The sequence below is a fragment of the Polyodon spathula genome, chromosome 10, assembly GCF_017654505.1.
Source record: "Polyodon spathula isolate WHYD16114869_AA chromosome 10, ASM1765450v1, whole genome shotgun sequence".
NCBI classification, from domain to species: Eukaryota; Metazoa; Chordata; class Actinopteri; order Acipenseriformes; family Polyodontidae; genus Polyodon; species Polyodon spathula.
This window is the reverse complement of record NC_054543.1, coordinates 34,840,950-34,860,631: the sequence shown is the minus strand read 5'-3', so window position 1 is coordinate 34,860,631 and position 19,682 is coordinate 34,840,950. Positions and strand designations below refer to the sequence as shown.

The 19,682-nt window shown below is 35.9% G+C and overlaps 1 protein-coding gene across 2 annotated transcripts in view; it reads right to left on the bottom strand.

The window, feature by feature from the left end:
- The window catches only part of LOC121322185 (protein ITPRID2-like), a 37,634-nt gene extending 24,482 nt beyond the window's left edge, over nt 1-13,152 (bottom strand). For both annotated transcript variants that reach the window (XM_041261771.1, XM_041261772.1), the window contains exon 1: nt 13,021-13,152. The gene's annotated coding sequence lies outside the window, so the exon portion shown is untranslated. The remainder of the gene's footprint in view (nt 1-13,020) is intronic.
- Nucleotides 13,153-19,682: the final 6,530 nt, after the last annotated feature.

The following is a 19,682-nucleotide window of genomic DNA, read 5'->3' as shown; positions in this document are numbered from 1 at the left end:
ACACTGATGTATTACTATGCAGCAAACAGGCATTACAATGGGAGCACCATTGTACTTTTAGTGTTGCACATTAGCTGTTCTAGAAAACAGACTTCCACAGGCAACTTCCCTACATTAATTATTAGATACAGCGTTTCTAACATGTTGACCAACTATTTGCTCAGGACAGTGCCTAAAAAACACCAGATTGATCAAGTCCAATGGTAAAACCACAGCTCCTCTGACAAGAGGAAGCTATAGGGAAAGCAGGGAAGACATACAATATGTACAAAAGGACTGACAGACAACCACCTTAACTACTGTATATTCCCACCACTGGGAATTTCATCCCCTGCAGTGGATAAGTTTATAGTCTATGACATCAAGACCATGTTCTTGCTTACACCTCTCAGGATCCATCTACTTACAAGAAGACATTCTTAGAGCATAGTAAAATGAATAACACATACTAAACAATTACAAAAGAAAAAGTATACTGCCAACAAGTACAGTAAATAAACAATTATGCAACAACTGGATAAAAGATTAGCTGAAAATATAACAAACTTGCAGTTTTAAAACCTAACTGAAGGTCTGAAATTAGTAGAAAATGGGTACCATACATGGTTTGAAATTAATGGGTTTCAAAAGGAAAGGCAGGAAATCTGCTCTGAAGCAACTCTGCATCTGCATTTTTTTTCATAAAAGGGAAACATCCATGAGAGAAAAAAAAACAAAGCTACAGTTCACAAGGCTGCATATTCTGCAAGCACCACAAAAAGATTGGACTGTTTAAGGCATTTAGAACTCAACTCTCCTATTCAGCTGATGTCTGACGTGTCCAAAAGGTGAACATTTCCAACAAACGCTACAATATTCTGCTGCAAAGTCACATTACTCTAATTGCTGAATTATGCAGATTGGTACAAACAGTTCCAAAACGCAACTTCAATAAAGAGCACAGCAGTAAAAAGTAACGTTTAACCACAGCTGACCTTCTGAATTCAGCTACAAAATATATCTAAAAAGACCATCTACAGAGTACTTTGCAAAGTGACGCAAATGTTTAACTGTAACATTGTTTGCAACAACTATACTGGATACTGTCCAGCAGCTCTCTGGTGGGAACACCTATTGGTGGCATTCATTTTAAACCCATGGGCTTTCAAAAAAAACATACAGGTTATAAACTGGGTTCCTAGAGTGAACGTGAGCCTATTCATAATACTGGACTTGCAATATCTTGATACCTGCATATATTTTAATATCGCTTCCATCAGGAATTTTATTTTTAAACACTGTTTTGCATTACTCCTTTACATGTAACAGACATACAGAACTTTAGTTTGCATGGGCAATACTTTAACACACGCATAAAACAGAAATTACCAGTGTAATTCTCAAATACTGCAAACTGTACAACTGTCTCTGAACATATGTCTTGGATTAAGTTTTGCTTTTTTGTAAACATGTTCAAAGGATTAGCAAAAAAAAAAAAAAAAAAAAAAAAAAAGCATTCTAGAATTCCCCAGGACTGCTCAACACAGGAGAAATGCTTCATACACCGTAGCTACATTCATTTCCATAAATACTAAAAGCAGCTATGTACTGTAAACTTCTGAAAAAGGTATCTTTCAAGGGTTTAACAATTAGAATACATGCACAATTTCTTACTGAAAGCAGGTCACTCACCAACCAGATTAAAATCCCATAAAAATCCATCAATTTGAATCCCTACATGTGACAACAGTCATGTCAACAGAAAATGGTTTGCAGGCCAAAGTACAGCTTTACATTAATAGCACTATTCACATCCAGTGCACAAAGTTCTCAAAACAGAAGAGGAATAGTAAATACCTTTTCATAAAGCCATGTCTTTGTACTTTTAAGGACGAGGTACATTATGTGAGTTTTGTGCCCGTTTCAGGAAGCATTTATAATAACCGCTTTAATCATTAACCAAAAGGGAAGCCAGCACTGTACAGACTAAAGTTCTGAGAAGCCACCATATGGCAAACTTGGGTTAGTGCCTTGACAACGCTGTTCATACAACAGTTTAAAATGAGTAACTGTACATATCCATAAAAAAAAAAAAAGACAGAAAAAAAAACATTTTGCATGTGTACAACAGGTGCTCATCGTGCACCCCCCCCCCTCTCAAAATGACAGAAAGCATCAAAATTTAAAAAGGATAGTTTAAATGAAAAAGGAGAGAGAGAGAGAGAGAGAGAGAGAGAGAGAGAGAGAGAGAGAGAGAGAGAATATGTTTCACTCTACAGTAGCTACAGACATGAAAAGCAGAACTTTGGCTGCTATGGCTATTGGCTTCAAAGTTGCTGCTCAAAGTTTTGATTTTTAAACATTTTTGCCAGCAGAGCAGTACTGTTGTGTAATAGGCTGTCTCAGGAACCAAACACCTGCTCTCAGTTTAAAGTTTAATTCAGTTTATCAAGATCAATTGCAGAGCTAAAAACGTTTTACCAAATACATAAAGACACAAGTTTAACACAGAGTTATAAGATTGGAACAGGCTGGAACCTAAACAGCCATTGGCATGTAATAAGAGAACTACATTTAAACATTTGATTCTGAAGGGCCCATACAAATCAAAACCAGAAACCGGTTCTACTTACTGCATTTATGAAAAACTTCTGCAACGCATTAAACTTCCTTCAAAAACAAGTGAATTTTCAAGTTACTTGCATCAACAAGCAGTGTAAATGTAACATTTTACCACCAACATATTTCAACATCAAAATAGAAACTTTTAAACCTCCATATGAGGAACTTTGCACAGAGACGTACAGTACCTTCCTTTTCGAAAGCAATGTGAAACCTTATTGAAGTCACATTAAATACAGTTCTAAAAATAGCCCTATTCTTTGTTTCTTCCACATGTGGATGTTTGAGATACTGCGAATGGCAGGCCATGGAAGTTTTTCAATCATTTGCTAATGGAATTGTTCAGCCTTTAGACTCCAAGAGCAGGAATTAAACACAAAAAATACCAGAACAGTTCAAACACAATTGAAATGTTCTGGCTTTTTAAGCTTAGCTTTATCGATCTTACCAATTAAAACAAACACACAAAAGTAAATGCGTGGCATTAACTTGCAAAGCATATTCCCATTACTTTTTACAGTAGAGGTCCTGGGTTTTCCCAGGAATTTTCAGCTGGGAGAGCCGACCAGCTCAAAAAAAAAAAAAAAAAAAACGATCTTGCAGATGCCTTTAACAATAATGACCAATTGCACTTTGAGCAGAATAGACCACTTGTGCAATGCTGGATGGGGCGGGGTGGGGGTCTGTGTTAAGCACTTAGAGTCTAAAAGGTTAAAGATGACTGCTAAAAATAAATAAATAAATAAATAAATACGATTTTCAAACCAAAAATAGCGACAAAGAATGCAGGGTTTTCAAAATAAGCCGGCAATCGGCGCAATCCACCACCTAACACTATTTGCGCCGGCTACTTTATTAAAAATAAAGATTATTTTCGGGTATTATCATTGCCCATTTTTTGTCGTGTTATTGTACGGCAAGTTAATATACAGTACATAATAGTTATACATATGCACCCCCCCAAAAAAAAGCAGATTCCTTTTTTTGTGATAGCATAAAAATATGTACCCAGGTGCTTGAGAGATATTGGTGGTTCATATATAGAGGCTGTATGCCTTTAAGAAAGGCATGATGGGATATCGTCAGAACTCTCAGTTTATATTCAAATGCAGAGGTAATTTATTACACCCGTTTCATGGAAATTATGGTTACCAAAACGTGTGCGAGTACTGTGGTTAAAATGAACACTTGCATTCACAAAATGTAGAACGAAAAACTAAAAATAGACACGCATTAACAAAATGCCCTGAAAACTTAAAATCAATTTAAATGAAGCAGTAAACTCAATATATTAAGCTAAAAAAGGAAGTGAAAATGTATCTTTTTTGTTAACCCCAATAAACCTACGTTATTTTTTCCACAGCCAAATCGTACAGTGCCTAAATAAGCACGGTACATTTACCACAATAGAAAACAGTAATGAAAAAGTAAATGTGGAACATTAAAAAGCGCAATCAAAGATAGTCAATGAAAGACAACACATTATTCAAATGTTGTCGTACTATATATTTAAGTTAAGGCAAGTTTATTTTCGTTAAAAGTACTCCCGGCTATAATGTATATGCCGCCCGGCTGTACAGAATTCCTGGGGAGAATGCCGAGGTCTGCATACAAGTTGTACACCAAGAACAGCTGTAACAGCATAATGGTGAAAAACATTGAAGTAGCTCAAATTACTGTTTTTACTGTCCTATAGCAACCATTCTGAGTGGTTCTTCTTAGAAGTTACTCAAAACACTGTTTTTACTTTGGTCTTTTACTTGTTACTTCCTAGTTGCTTGCTATATATGTGCAATGTAGCCCAGATCGAGCCTACATTTACAAAAAAAAAAAAAAAAAAAAAAAAAAAAGGGTGCAAAAAAAAGATTACCATGGGAACTTGACAGAGACTTGTTTGAACTTAGCAAAATAAATAGCAAAATATATATATATATATATATATATTTTACACACATTAAAACATACATTTGTGTGTAATTATTTATAAGGTATAAACCACGACAGGCTGTGCGGTTGCAATGATATACACCATGCCTGGGGTGGTGATAAATTAAATTGCACATGTTCGTTTATTGTGAATTTCTGCATCGAAAGTGCCATCTTACTAGAAACTGGAGAGCTGAGTACAAACTGGACGATGGGCGGAGTTTCAAATTACACAAAGCAGGGAGAGCAGTTAGACAAAGACTGAAGCCGGATAACTTAACTTGTTATATGCAAGCATTTGCTGTAAAGTTTACACGTATTCTAGTGCGTTTTCATTCTTTTCGAACTCAAAATATGCTTTTGTTATTTGTCAGACACCCTTGCATCCAAGTCGTGCCAGATTAAGTTGACGTTCGAACCAGACTTTACGCACCAATCCGACCGCAGTGTCAGTTTCCCTCAGATATTTAAAATCCAGGCCGGTAATTCGGTGGGTCGTGTCTGGCCATGTCGTTACCTGCTTTTCTAAGAGTTTTTTTTACAGACTGACATGAATACATCACCGCTGGTTTTAAACTTGCTGTCAGCAGAGATGTTAAAACTTCTACTGTTAAAATATGTGTTTAGTCCAGCTTAGCGTTATAAAACTGGAGACTGAATACTGGTCCTTAGTTTAACTTCTTGCACTGGCATAAAATTCCCTTATGTTGTTGAGATTATTTTTCATTTATTTCCATAAAATGAACGTCCATATTTTTTTTCTTTAAGTACATTAACCAGCCCATGCTGTAGGTTTTTTTTTTTGTTTGTTTGTTTGTTTTTCAATCTTTGTTTTCTTCTATTTCCTTTAGCTGTTCCTCATCAACTGTTGTGTCTTGTCTTGCTGGTGCACTTATTTAATTTAATTTATTTTTTTTCAGATGAACAGCTGTCTTCACTCAGAAAGTTGGTGTTGTACCAGTTATGTGGATTTTCATCCCCAAACACATTAAAGGGAACAAATGAAATGCCACTCACTTCTGGCAGTGGTGTGTAACTAACAACAAATAAAATGGCAGCTTGTCATGGAATTTAGAATGTAGTGGTGCGTAGTGATTTATTCAATGTGAAGTGGCTCATTAGTATGCAGGCCATGGTATACACACATATATATATATATATATATATATATATATATATATATATATATATATATATATATATATATATATTACACACACACACACACACACACACACTGACGGTCATGTGATGCTGTTTAACCAATCAGAGGTGGTTATTTTTCCAAGCCGTGTTAGAAGAAATAACCCATGACAGGGAGTGCGGTAAGACAATTCTTACCGCACACCCTGTGTGCGTTGTGAGGCACAAGGCCACAGGTCATGGGTTATTTCCCTTATAAAATGGCGAAAAATGAAAATAATTGCACCAACTGGCTTTAAGGAAAAAAAAAGAAATATATTATGTATCCTTACATTGAGAAAAAATAGTTCCTGAAGACTAACTATTGTTTGATTGTAATATTTTGTACTTTTTTTTTGCATTAAACATTACATTGCCATTTGTAGTAACATTTTGAGATTAAATGACATTTGGCCTCAATTTACTGTTAACACCCCACTTTCGTCTGACAGGGAAGATTCAAGACTCCCTTCAAACGTTCTGCAACTAGGCAGGGAGGGGCTTCCGTGTGTTTTTTTTTTGTTTTTTTTTGTAATAAATGATCCTACTTCAAGGCTTTGCAGTCTTCAAGAGAAGCTGACCAGTAATTTCTGAGGCTGTCTGAACACCAATGCTGGTAACTGGCATAATTTCCCTAGATTGTAAACCAGAATTAGATGCTATGTGGACTAAACTACTTCCATGTCAGTTTGCACAGTACTGCACTCCTTCCCGTCCGCGGCGAGCACAACAGAATTCCATTCTGAACCCAACCTTGTTTAAAAGCCCAACGGTTGTGTCAGCAGAGAACAGGAGAGATTTTAATTTTGTTTTAAACATGTTTCTGAAATCGGAGGGTAGTGGTGAGATGTATCTGTTGTGTGGAGTTTAAATATTGCATACTCGCTAATCAGTTTGATAAGGCACTATTTAGTTTAAAAAATAGATGTAGCTGCTGCATATACAGTATATTACATGCTGAGTGAGACTTGCGTGGTGATTTCTCAGATGGTGTTTGAATAGTGCTACTGCTTGCCTCGTAGTTTTCTTTGTTCTGTTCCCCGACTAAATAAATACCACTGTATATTTGCCAATTTTTCTGTAATTCTTAGATGGGAAAAAAATAAAATAATAAAAAAAGATTGAGTGATTTAAATGCTGTTTCAGTTGTATGTTGACATTTTTACCAACAGAAATACTGTTTAGATAATTGTTACTATTAAGGCATAGCTATATTAATAGATCAGGCAGGTAAGTTGGTCTATGGTGTCATAGATGTGTGGTAAGACAATTATCGCATGGTCATGTGATCTTGTTCGGCCAATCACAGCACTTAATTTATCCAAGCGATTTTATAAAATTATATATTACTGCCAATGTATTGCTATGTTATTGTCGTTTGATTAATTTAAAATACAGAACAAGCCAAACATTCTCCTCATTTTTAAAACATTTCACAACATGAACCAGATCATCTTTTTCAAATCCTACCAGATCACAACACCCTGCAGTATGGCAATAGTTTAAAAATCATACATACCCTCAGGGTATTTAAAATTAGGATTTATTTTTAAATGCCTTGTATTTAGAATGAAGGTCATTAGTTAGTCACTGTTAAACAGTGACTAAAATATTATTCTACAGGGATTGGAAGATTTCTGATCATGCCTTTAGATTGACTTCTTGCTGAAGAGTATATGTTTAAGATTAGTACAGTACCGCTAGCCAGATGTTTTCCTGACAATGCAAACATAAGATATACTGCCAATAGGGCAAAGTTTAAAACAAAAAGTGACGCAGGTCTGTGTTTAATATTGTTAATTACATTTTTAGTTCCTTGTCAGATTTGGGTGGCTTGTTGCACTACAATGTGTGGAGCAGAGATTACCATTCCTGCTTCAAATAGCGCCAAATTCTTTGCTTGATCTTTGATTAGACTTGACCATTATAAGTTTTTTTTTTCTTCAATACAGTTACTGAACTGCTTGCACAATATTCATATTTAACCTGTTTGTCTAACAGAGTAGCAACTGTGAGTTATTTAACTCACCAATTGTCTTTATATTACCGGATTCTGCAGAGTCAACACCCCGGAGGCTGTGGAGTTGACGTCAAGGCAAAAGTTGGGGAGGGGTGTTGACTCAAGACGGGCGAAATAACAACCAACATTACTGTAATATTTTTAACATTAGCTAGATAATGTTTAAAATTTAAAAAAAAACAAAAGTCACAGCACACAATTAAAGAATCAAGAAATGCAGTTAAGATTTATTAAATAGTGAAATAAAAAGTAAACCTTTTGCCTGAAAAAAGGGATGCTGTGTAAATCCACTGTAATCTCATTCTACACATTAGCAGCTGGTGGCCCCAAAAATTGGGAAGGCAAAACTTTGACAGTGGGTTCGACTTATTTCCTATTACATTTGAAAATATGCTATTTAATACAATTGCCTCAATTTACCCAAACACTTTGTTTTATTTATTATACACCAACAAAGCAAAGCACTAATATTTAATATGCAATTGTGCAACACCATATAACAACAACCCAGACAGACTGCCTATTATAAAAAATTTAAAAAATCCCCTTGATGATGATTGATTAAAAAGAAAATGACATATTATAGATAGAGAGATAAAGAGATAGACAGACAGACATACAGTACAATTCACTGCCAACCAACAAGTTTACTTGTCATAAATAACATCAGATTTTAAATTATACCGGAAAAACTGGTGTTGAAGATTTGAAATAAAGCACTTTAAGCATCTGTATGTTTGGTTATGGTTTTTATTTATTTTATTATTTTTTTTACACTTCACAAAAAAAAAATTAAAATAAGAGAGTTACTGGTATTGTCATTCACTTCTAGATTTCTCTAATGCCATCTTCCACACAAATCAACACATGTTAAAGGCCTTCACACACACCAGAGGCAACTAGGGTTACCACCTGGCCCCATAATTCCAGAACATTGGGAGACAGAACAGATTTTGAAGTTGCCTTTAAAATGATGGAAATCAACATGTGAATTGAGCCCTAAACCTTTGCTAAATTGATTCTGGTGATTAATTATCTCAAGGCAGCATGACAATACAATAATAGCTTTTAACAAATGAAATAAATAAGTACATCAATATTTATTTTATTAATAGTTTTAATTTTAAAGTTTCTTTATAGTTTCTAATAGTATATCACCTTCTCCCACTGAAATCGTTAATACTGAGCAGTTGTTCACTATTCCTGACACCAGACAGCGTGAACACCGGATCAGTGTTGTTATTTAATTGCGAGAATCAATGTAAATTAGGACTATATATTACTAATTAATAGGATATAAATAGCATATTTTAAATATTGAGAACTGAAATATCATTTTGTACAAAATAAAAATTCCAAGACGCTTTTTTTTTTTTTTTTTTTTTTTTTTATTTAAGATTTGTATTATCACAATGATTCGGATAATTAAGAAGCAGCATAAATTAAGCAAGTGCTTAGTGCTCAATTCACTTATTTATTGCTTTCAGTTTAAGGGCAACTTAAACCATGTCCCGTCCCAAAGTGCTCCGGAATTATGAGGCCAGGTGGCAACCCTAGGGGCAACAGAACAAATTCGCTCTGAAAACACTGTGCATACCAGAAGCGTTCAGACACGACGCAACCGCTGGAAATTTGCCAGATCTTTCAGAAAGTAGGATTACTAACAAACAAACACAATAGAGTGCCCTCTGCTTTCAATGGTACGTGTGGGTGATGTCAGACCAGGAAATTTAACAACAACAATGGTTGTACGTGCAAAACGGCGCTGCTGTGCTCGTATTTAATAATTCAAAAAATAAACAGTTTAAACAAAACACAAAATCACAAAGCAAAGGTCACTCTTGCCAAAGTAAAACAAACACTAACAATTTTAAAGAAGTATATTTCAGTTATAGTAATGGTTTTCTTAATTAAAACTCACGTCTCACCTCTGACACTCCTACAGCGCAGAAAGCTGCAGGTTTTGATACAGGTGACAGTCTCCCGATTAGCAACAAATTAAATCAACAACTGATCACCTTCTGCACAAGGTTTTTAAATAAATAAACAAAACATAAATGCATGGCTTTTCGCAATCATCTTAAATTAATAAATAATCATATCGGACATATTTCGCCCGTCTGCACATAAATACGATATATTGATATAATTATAATAACAACAAAATGAATACCAACACAAGGGGTGGCTACCCCATCACATAACGAAACAGGCTTGATTCGTGTTCTCCGATTGCTCAGTTGTGTCGTTGTCATGCGACGAATTCGCAAAAACGGGACCAGGTTCCATTTTTTTTTTAAATGTATTTTTTTTTTTTTTTTTTTTTTACGTGAGTGACGTTGAAAGTAGGCGTAGTGCGATTGGCTAATCACACTGCAGAAGTAGGCAGAATCGCCCTTGTCCTTCCTTCCTTCAGCCAGCACAGAGAAGTGAGATTTTCCGTCAATTGATATTGCTCTCAACCACATGGAGCATCTTACATGCAAAATAAGTAATATTTATGCCAATAAAAGTATGTGATCACTAAGTATGTGATTTTTTTATTCATTTTTTTTTTGCTTAAATTAATCAAGGCAGCAGTGCCTCCCTTGCCTACCCCAAGGAACCGCCACGGATTCTAAGTTTAGAATTAGGCATGTTTAAAACTCAAACGGTAAAGCACAGCACACAGTTACACTAAAGAATCAAGATACAGAGCTTCGGCAGAAATATTTCGATCATAAAACTACAAAGCAGCAGGAGGCTGCAGCGAATCAACTTCGCTTCTGTGCTGCAACGAGACACATGCAAGAGAAAATATGTTACTTTCGTTTTAATTAAAAATGACTTTCTTTGCATAGTTTTGTATGTACATATACCCGTTTACACACTAGTTTCTTTTGAAATGTTTACTTTCTTATAGTTTTTCGTTTTTTAAAAGTAGTGCTTTATATGAGGTGCTTTATACTTTCGGCTGTGCGGATGTTTGATACAATGTGCTGGAATAAAACTTTTGAGTTGTATCCGAAAGTTTGTCTTTCATTTTGTTTGATGTTTAAAATGAAAGACAATCACAGTGACTGCCTATGGCAGTTCTAGGTATGAGTATAACCGCGGCGGTTCTAATGTTAAATACAAAAGTAAAGTGTTTGCCTGAAAGAAAGGATGCTGCGTACTTCCACTGGAATGTCATTTTACATGTTCATAAAACACACATTAAACCTTTAAAACTGAAGTCTATTTAAAAAAAAAAAAAAAAAAAAAAAAAAAAAAAAAAGTAATTCCAATGTATTCAGTCGATGCACAGAGCAACTACTGTGCTACACAGCTTGTTGTACTCATTTGAAGCACGAGATTTGAAATCTCAGGCATTGTTTGCACATGGTTATTTTTTTTGCTCATGGTTATTATAAAACAGTGAAAAACTGACATTCAGCTAAAAGCGGTGGTTGGGCGATAGTTCAAACATGGACGGTGACTGCAGAATCCCGTACTAAATATTGTACATGTTAAACACAAAATGTGCTTCTTGCACAACTGCCTATAGACTGGCATATCAAATGGAAGTGAAATGATTTCATTATCTATAGCAATTCATCATCTCTTCTGTTCCCTTCTACATGCACAGCATTAAAACAAATTCACGTAGAGGGCAACCTAGAAACAGAAAATATTGATTTAGGCACACACTTATCTAGTCGGTAGAAGATACCTAATGGAAAAATAAATATCTGGTGGTTTGCATAACCTTACATAAGGGAGACCGGCACGATTGAGTACAGAGTGTTTCAAATGTGGACTCTTAGATTAATTTAAAATGAAAAAAAGGATAGTGCGAAAGGTGTTACAGTATACAGGTTACTGGCTTAAAGGGGCCATTTTTTTCTTAATTGGCAAGATAGTTAATGAATGTTTCTTGTTGTAAAAACAAGACATTCAATGTTTAACCCTAGACATTCTACAGGCAACGTTGCTTCTCTAGTCAATTCAGAGCAAGGTAAATAGCTTTCTGATTTGAAAAAAAATTGTATAGAGTTACGTAAAGTAGACCACTTGTTGCATCACTTCCTTGATTGAAAACATATATTATAATATTCCTCAATGAAACTTTTCAGAACTTCTTAATGTTCCATTTCTACGTTGTTTCTTCTCCCTATTGGAATGTCCTTATGTAACATATTTCTTGATGTGCATGTAACAGAATCTAGTCTTCCTGGTATTTTTTTATTTTGTACTATTATTTTACTGTCTGTTTAAGAAATCTTTTTGCTATTGATGAAGATAAACATCACATTTTCTGCCTGTTAGTTTAGACCTGAAGTGAAACTATCCAGAAAATGCTGTTATTGACAGATAAAACATGCAAGATATCTACATCACAATGTCACATTTCTCTTTGATTAGGTATTAATAGCGTGCAATTGCAGCGAATTTCATTGGTGCACTGGGACTTCCTGATTATTGTTTTAGGTAAGGTCAATGCCTACTGAAAAAAAAGAGACATTTGCTAACAGTGACTCAGAAATTGTCATTGACTCACCCCAAACTTTAGTACGGAGCTGGGAAGCAACCAATACATCCTAACACAGAAGTTTTTTTTTTGTTTTGTTTTTTTGCCCCCCCCCCCCAAACAAATGTCCGTTCATCACAAATCAGATTAACTCAAACCTTAAACCAACAGGTGAGCCTCTGTCCAGCTGCATCCGCCTTATTCAGAAGTAGGTCTCACCGTGCAATAAACAGTCCTGAATCAATATATGTAACAAGTCCAGTAAAGACTAGCACAACTTAGACAATGAGGATTCCTCACATGAGAAAATGAAAATGTGGAGAAGTTGATCGTTCAGCAGTTTATTTTGCGGTGATAAAGTACACATTTCTGTGACGTGAAATAACGACAACTTTGCACAATACGTTTGTTTTATGGAACTATTTTGGCCCACGTGTTCACTCGTTAAAATACAACTTTTACTCCTGATCTAGTTACAAAGTTGTGTAAAAATTATGATTCCACAACACACTGCATGTAAGCGTGACATGGCTCAATCTTGAGCCAAACTTTACAACAAGAAAGCCCTAACACTTATGTTGTTCTTATGAGCACAAGTAGTTTTTTTTTTAATAAACCGGTCCTTTAGGTTTGACAATGTAAAAATACAATACTTACTACGTTTAGGATCATCGGTGCACAGTCACAGTAACATAACTCAACTACTACAAAACCCAATCATATCCAGTCAATGTGCTTATAGCCTAGCGTCGGTAAAGAAATTGTATTGACAGCTATACCGAAACAAGAAACATCAACTTACCATCATCTGACACTAACTTGTGCGTGTGTTTTTCTTTTATTGTTTCTCTCTGACACAGATGCAGGAAGAGCAGCTCAGCTGGATTTGCCAAACTTCTGTAAACTTTTATAAAGCAACTGAGTTTCCGCTTCCGGCTGGAATACAAAGTAACTACATAACAAGGGCGAGTCACTGCAGCTGGAGCCGGAGTGTTGTTCAGACAAGGACGTGTTCTTCACTATTTTAAAATCACAGTACAGAGTATTGTACCCGATTTCGACAGTTATGGCTGCGTTTTACCGTACTGCCCACCAAGCAGCAACGTTGAGTTGCTATTTAATCTAATAAGTGAAGTGAAGTTACAGGGTGTTCTTTTCCCGAGATATAATTGCAAAGCAGCGAGAAAACTGTTTTTGTTCACTTTATCGACTGTCAATGTTTCCTTTTCATCTGGATGTTATTTCACTGCCTTCATAGTTGATATGCCCTAGTTTACCTCCTGTTTGCAAAACGTCGACTTGGTCTATATGGTGCATAACACATCGCGCGCAATATGGTCATAAAAGAGAATTGTTACCTTACCTATGTTCAACATATCACATCTTTATGTGACGAAAAAAAATGCAGGCATGAGGCCTTAAATGAACCTTTAGACAAGTAGGCAAGCATTTCGATCAGAGTTTCTGCCATCGTAATAAAAGGCACTAACCAAAACGTTTCTCTACTTGCCTTAGTGACTTCAACGTTTTACCGTACAATGTGCTGTTATTTCCCTTAAGATAAATAAGCCTTGTGAAATGTAAATAATTTAGACAGCCAACCAATCTGCTTTACCATATAATATGCTTAATAAATATCTATCCAGTAAATTGCTGGATCGTCCTTGGATGTGGACCTAGTAATCCATTCTAAATGCTTGCTTTAGGCAAATGACTGGTTTGATACAATCCCAAATGAATACTCTAAAGAGCATTGCACACTAGATCTGATCATGCATCAGATTTTAACGAGTGTCTAAAAAAAAAAAAAAAAAACCGATCATGCGCATTCCCTATTGCACCTTACACACCGAATCCATAATTGTCGTACGACGGCAATGTGTCAATTTTGGAATCTAAACAAGTTCGATTTGATCTGATTTGACGTGAGCTAAAAAAAAAAAAAAAAAAACTTGGAATACACGAGGATTCTTGCAGTTCCCTGAACAGAATGAATAAAGCAATTGTATGTGTCACCAAACAAAAATTACTTTATAATATGTAAAATTACAAAAACTTTGGGAAACAAAAAAGAAAACATGGAAAGACGATGCCGTGGACTTGGACATGAATAATACCTACTATACAACATAAATGATGAACTGATAGCATACATAAACACGTGGATTCTGTGCAGTATAGGTTATTACAAGCATATAGTTTTTATTTCAATTGTAGTCGAGGAAGTAAAGTATTTTTCGAAGTAAAAGTATTTTCGTCTAGCTCATATGGTTTGTGATGCTATGATACTGTGTTGTGATCTATTGATGTTGTATAATATATATATATATATATATATATATATATATATATATATATATATATATATATATATATAATATATATATATATATAGATATATAGATAGATAGATAGATAGATAGATAGATAGATAGATAGATAGATAGATAATAGATCTAGTAGATATGTAATAATTAGCAAAGGTTGTAACTTCCACCAGCCTTTCCTGAACATGGAAAACCAGGGTAAACTATTTAAAATGCACAGTATAACCACATGGTAAAACAATACAGTGCAAGAATACTGTTGTAAACCTTTATAAGGGTAAGGACAAAAGACAGGATTGGACATTTACTGTCCTACTCAGACCACTTGTAACATTTTGGGGTACCACTACTCCTGTGAGATGGCGTTCCTGTTAAATTATTGGCATATATTGCAAGATCAGACGCTTGTCTATTCAGAGTTATTAAGATATTACAAAAAAAGTAAACTAACCTCATCAATTGTATGCAATCAGGGCAAAGTGGACAACAAATTTCCCACCACTTACAGCACAAACCATAAACAAGGCAGAACATGCATTCAATGAATTTATGGCTACAGGAAATTATGTTACCATTTTCAAAATATATCAGTCACAACATTTTCTCTTTCAATTAAAAGTACTTAAAACACTTGTCAATAACCCTATTGGTATACATTGCACTCCAACTAGGGACTATCCTGTGTGGTAGTGCATATTGTGAGCTACTAGCCAATATACACAAGAGGTCCGGTTCATTCAATCCCTATTCAAGCAATGCTGAGGTTTGTTAAGCCATGTCAGACTATTACCAATGCAAACTGTATGACCTTACAGCAGTGTAGGCAAGCTATTACTAGATCTACAAGTGTTTCCTGCTGAGTTAAATTAGTCTGATGTTTAATGGTCTGGTATATTGTGGAAATGATTGTTCCTGTAATAAATGCTAAATATATCAACATTTTAATAATTAACTGCAGTGTCAGGTGTGTTTCAGCATCAAAAGTCTTCACGTGGAACTTGACAGTGTACAATTGTCTCTGTGTAGACTGAATCCTAAATACTAAACAAGCTAAGACACATTGAAAGCTATTACAAATCTAGAACTGTGCAAGGTTAAAGAAGGTTCTCATTTTCTTTTTGTCTTGCTTTCACGGCGTGTGTTGCTTTTTCATTTCAATTCTCCTCAGCAATGACTTGTTGTCCAAAGGATGTTACTTGTTACAACGCATGTCTGTTGATGTGGAATGCAGCTGGTTGGGCACAGTTTCTCTCTCCGGGTGAAATGACCAAACATCTTACTGGTGGGGACAATTTCATTGTCCAGGTGAAATTAACCAGGAAGTGTAAGACAGTCTGAAAACATGCCTTGCAAAAATAAACATCTTTAACCCAGTGTAGTACAAGATATCATGAAAATGAAAATACTTGTACTTTTAAAATTGCACATTGACAAGGTACTTGCATGGCAGGGGAAATGTATGGAACTGTTTTGTTAGAAAATCTATGGAGCTGTTTTAATCACTTTAAGGATGGCAGAATTTCGATTCATCTGTTTACTGCAGCGAACAGCCAGCAGCCGCAGAAGGAACCCCAGTGACTTGATTTGAAACAACTGTTGGGAGTACATAGTGTCTTAATCCAGTTTCAGTGAAAGACAGACACAGCCTAAAGGTACAAAGAGAACAGAACAAGTCTCTAAATCAAGTCAAAAATGACCTTTGATGACCTCACAAAGGGCATACGTATGTATGCCTGGGGTGTAGTTTACTCTGGTGACATCTAATAGGGTTCCATACATTCAGGAGTTTAGAAGGCCTTGCCATTACAGCCAGATAAACATGAACTGCATTCCATAATGTGGAACTGCCTATTCCAGTTTAGTTCAGTGGACATGTTAGTAATACAACAAGGCAAATCATGCTATTAGCAGAAGAGGAATGGCATTTTATAAGTGAGGGTTAGAGCAAACCAAAACAAGTGGTTAAACAATAGCCAATATTCAAGCTAACTTGGAACCTTACTTTTCAGGGTCTAATATTCTACAATATTTTTGTTTTTTAAAATTAGCTATGCCATTTAATCTCTTCAGGCATTCTCTCTAAAATGTTTATGACTATAAAATAAAATGGCAATAAAAAAAGGAAATTGCCACGTTTCCTTTGTTATATTTTTGCTTTGCTTGCCTGATTTTGCCTGACTTTGCATGGCTGAGCTTGTGGATGTTTTTGTTTGTTGACCAGGATAAAAGAATGTTCTGTTCCCTGATGAATAGAGCTTACAGGTGATACTGATAACCTGCTGCTGCTGCATGAAGCTGAAGGACCATGTCTTATTACTGCAAGGAATGAGTGGGAGAAAGAATGAGGAGGCTTGCAAACCTGCAGCTATAATAGCCTTTAGGGGTTTGTGGCAGGACAGACTCCCTGTCTCTCTAAGTAATGTGTGTGTGGAAATGTAAGGTTGGCAAGGATGGGGTTAAAGTTATCCATGCCAGCAATCACATGTGTGGCCATTCCCCAGTTAGGCAATTAGTGCTAATTGTGAAGTGACAACATCTATAAGGAAGGAGAAAGCTTTGGTCTGATGAAGTGTGCTGTGCAAACTTGTTCAGTGAAGACGAATGCCCAGCCTAACAACAGCATTGTTTTGCTTATCTTCTTATTTTGGCTTATTTTTTATTTAAGTGTACAACAGCGCTTCACTGCAGCTTCTATCTGAGTCTTTAATTCCTGCTGGTAACATCTTGGGCCATTATGCTATCCTGTCACAGAGTTGTATGCAAACTTATAATCTATTTTATTTATCAACCTTTAAGTTCGACAAAGCCACTGTGTAAAGATAGGGCTGAGGTCAATTAAAGGAAATGTATGGTGTGAATTTATCATGTGTCTTTTGAAACTGTGCATATGGGTATGTTACTGACATACTTTTTTTTCTCCCACTGATGCTGCAAGGACATTGCAGCAGAAGTAACTGTTTAATTTAAATGCAAGTTACTTCTCTAGCTTTACCTTCAGTTTACCACAGTATTTTTGCCTGGTATTTTTGCACCATTATCATGCTTCTCTCATTGTTATACTATGCATTCGCCATAGTTTGCCCTGGCTTGCCAGGCTAATTAATATGCTCTACCATACTATTGTTTACAATGCTTACTGTGGCAAGGTAACAAGTCGTGTTAATATATGTGATGGTATGGGGAATATTGGTTTGGCAGGGAGGGGGTTAAAATTCTCCCTGTCAAAACAAGTGGGAATGTGGCTGGAGGTATGTGGTATAGTGCAGCCAGGTTTAATGCTGGCTTGACAGCTCCTGGATCTTTAGCTGTCTACAATGACAAACAAGACACAGTTAAATAGACAGACATTACAACACTAAAGACTCACGGTTTCTCTTTATTCTTCACAGTTCATACTTAACCATAACGGAGGATCTGATCACTCGGGCTACTTCCCCTAAATACCCTTAGTTACAGCCTCTTTCAGTTGCATGGCCAATCATGTCCCTTCCAATCCGTGACTGACATATCGCCTACCACATTAAGATGTTGACTTCTGGTATCATGGCCCCATCCCCTTCCTGGATGGCTGGCTTCCTACTGACCCTGGAATGAACTGCCAAACCATTCATTACAGGGCACTCTGAACTTGAATGAGAAACTGTGGGTGCGACTAAGCAAGTGTGTGAGCTGTGACCAGAGAGAATATGCAGTGAAAGTGCCAAGACTAAAACGTGGGGTTATTATTCTGGTACCGTGAATTCCAGCCCCTGACACGAATTCTCTGTTGTTTCAAATAAAACAAACATTTTGAGAATTCAACCATCTCCCTGAGTACTACATCCTAAACATGAACACGTTACAATATACTAAATGAAGAATCAAGCTTATTATGTAACTTGGCTTGTGTTTTTCAGGCACAATAAAAGCAGATCGAATTTGCATCAAAAACACAAGCCAAGTTAGTTGTGCCTATTTGCTTGGTGCTGGTCAAGGTTGCCCCAATTGTTTCTACTAACTTGGCTTGTGTTTTTCAGGCACTGTAAGAGCTGATTGAGCTTGCATCAAAAACACTCCAAGTTAACATAAACAACTGGGGCAACCTTGGCCCCCACCACTTCTACTGTTGTGCCTATTTGGTTGGTGCTGGACAAGGTTGACCCAATGGTTTCTTGAAACTTGGCTTGTGTTTTTGATATCTCCACTTTAAATGACTGGGCACTTTTCATAACTTGGTGTTTTTTTCCCATTTCCAGTGTGTTTTTGTTTCAGATTAGCAGACATTGACATGTTGGTCTATATCTCCTTCGCTCACTGTGTGCATAATTATGTTTCCTATTTGTGCTAAATGTTAACATGCATATTATAGAAGGGCAACTTCCTGTACTCCATAGGGTTCACATTTATTAAAAAAAAAAAAAAAATGTTATGTCTAAATATGTAATTTAAAAAAAATGTGATGAAGTATATAAAGGTACTTGTAATGTAATGTTGCTTGCTAGATTACTACATATATGTTAAGCTTACCTTATATTTAAGGGTACCCTCACTAAAAAGTAATTAAACCTTGGGACATCTACTTTTAAGTGTGTTTTTTTAATCATGGGATTGAAGAGCTATGAGTATTAATATATTTTACTGAGAGCAAAACTAGCCTTTACTTTTAGTATTTATTCCTACCTATATTTTTATGTAGGCCTTTTTGTAGTTTCAGCATAATTTATTATATTGCTTTGAATCGATTTCCATGTACATACAAAGACATCTATAATTTTTAGAACAAAACTATTGAATTAAGTTGATTTTAGTTTTGAGTCAGTTTATTTCTGGGCTGCCCAAGCTACATGGTTCATTGAGCTTCACAGTATGTTTCTCTTTTGACTGAGGTGTAATATCTTATTTAAGGCTGTCAATTGGTTTGACAAGACTACAAGGTGGTTGTCATTTAATAGAAGGTACAGTCAAAATGCAACAGAAATACAAAACAGGGCTCTTCAGTTATATTAATGTCAATTGAGCACCTCTTTGGGAACTAGGTCCTGACAGACTGCAGGTTTTAATATTCATTGGTATTGGCATTTCAAGACATGCATTATGGTTGCTGCCTGGTTTCCCATTCTCAGTGGGTTTCTAGTTCTGGTGCCCCATGAGACTCATC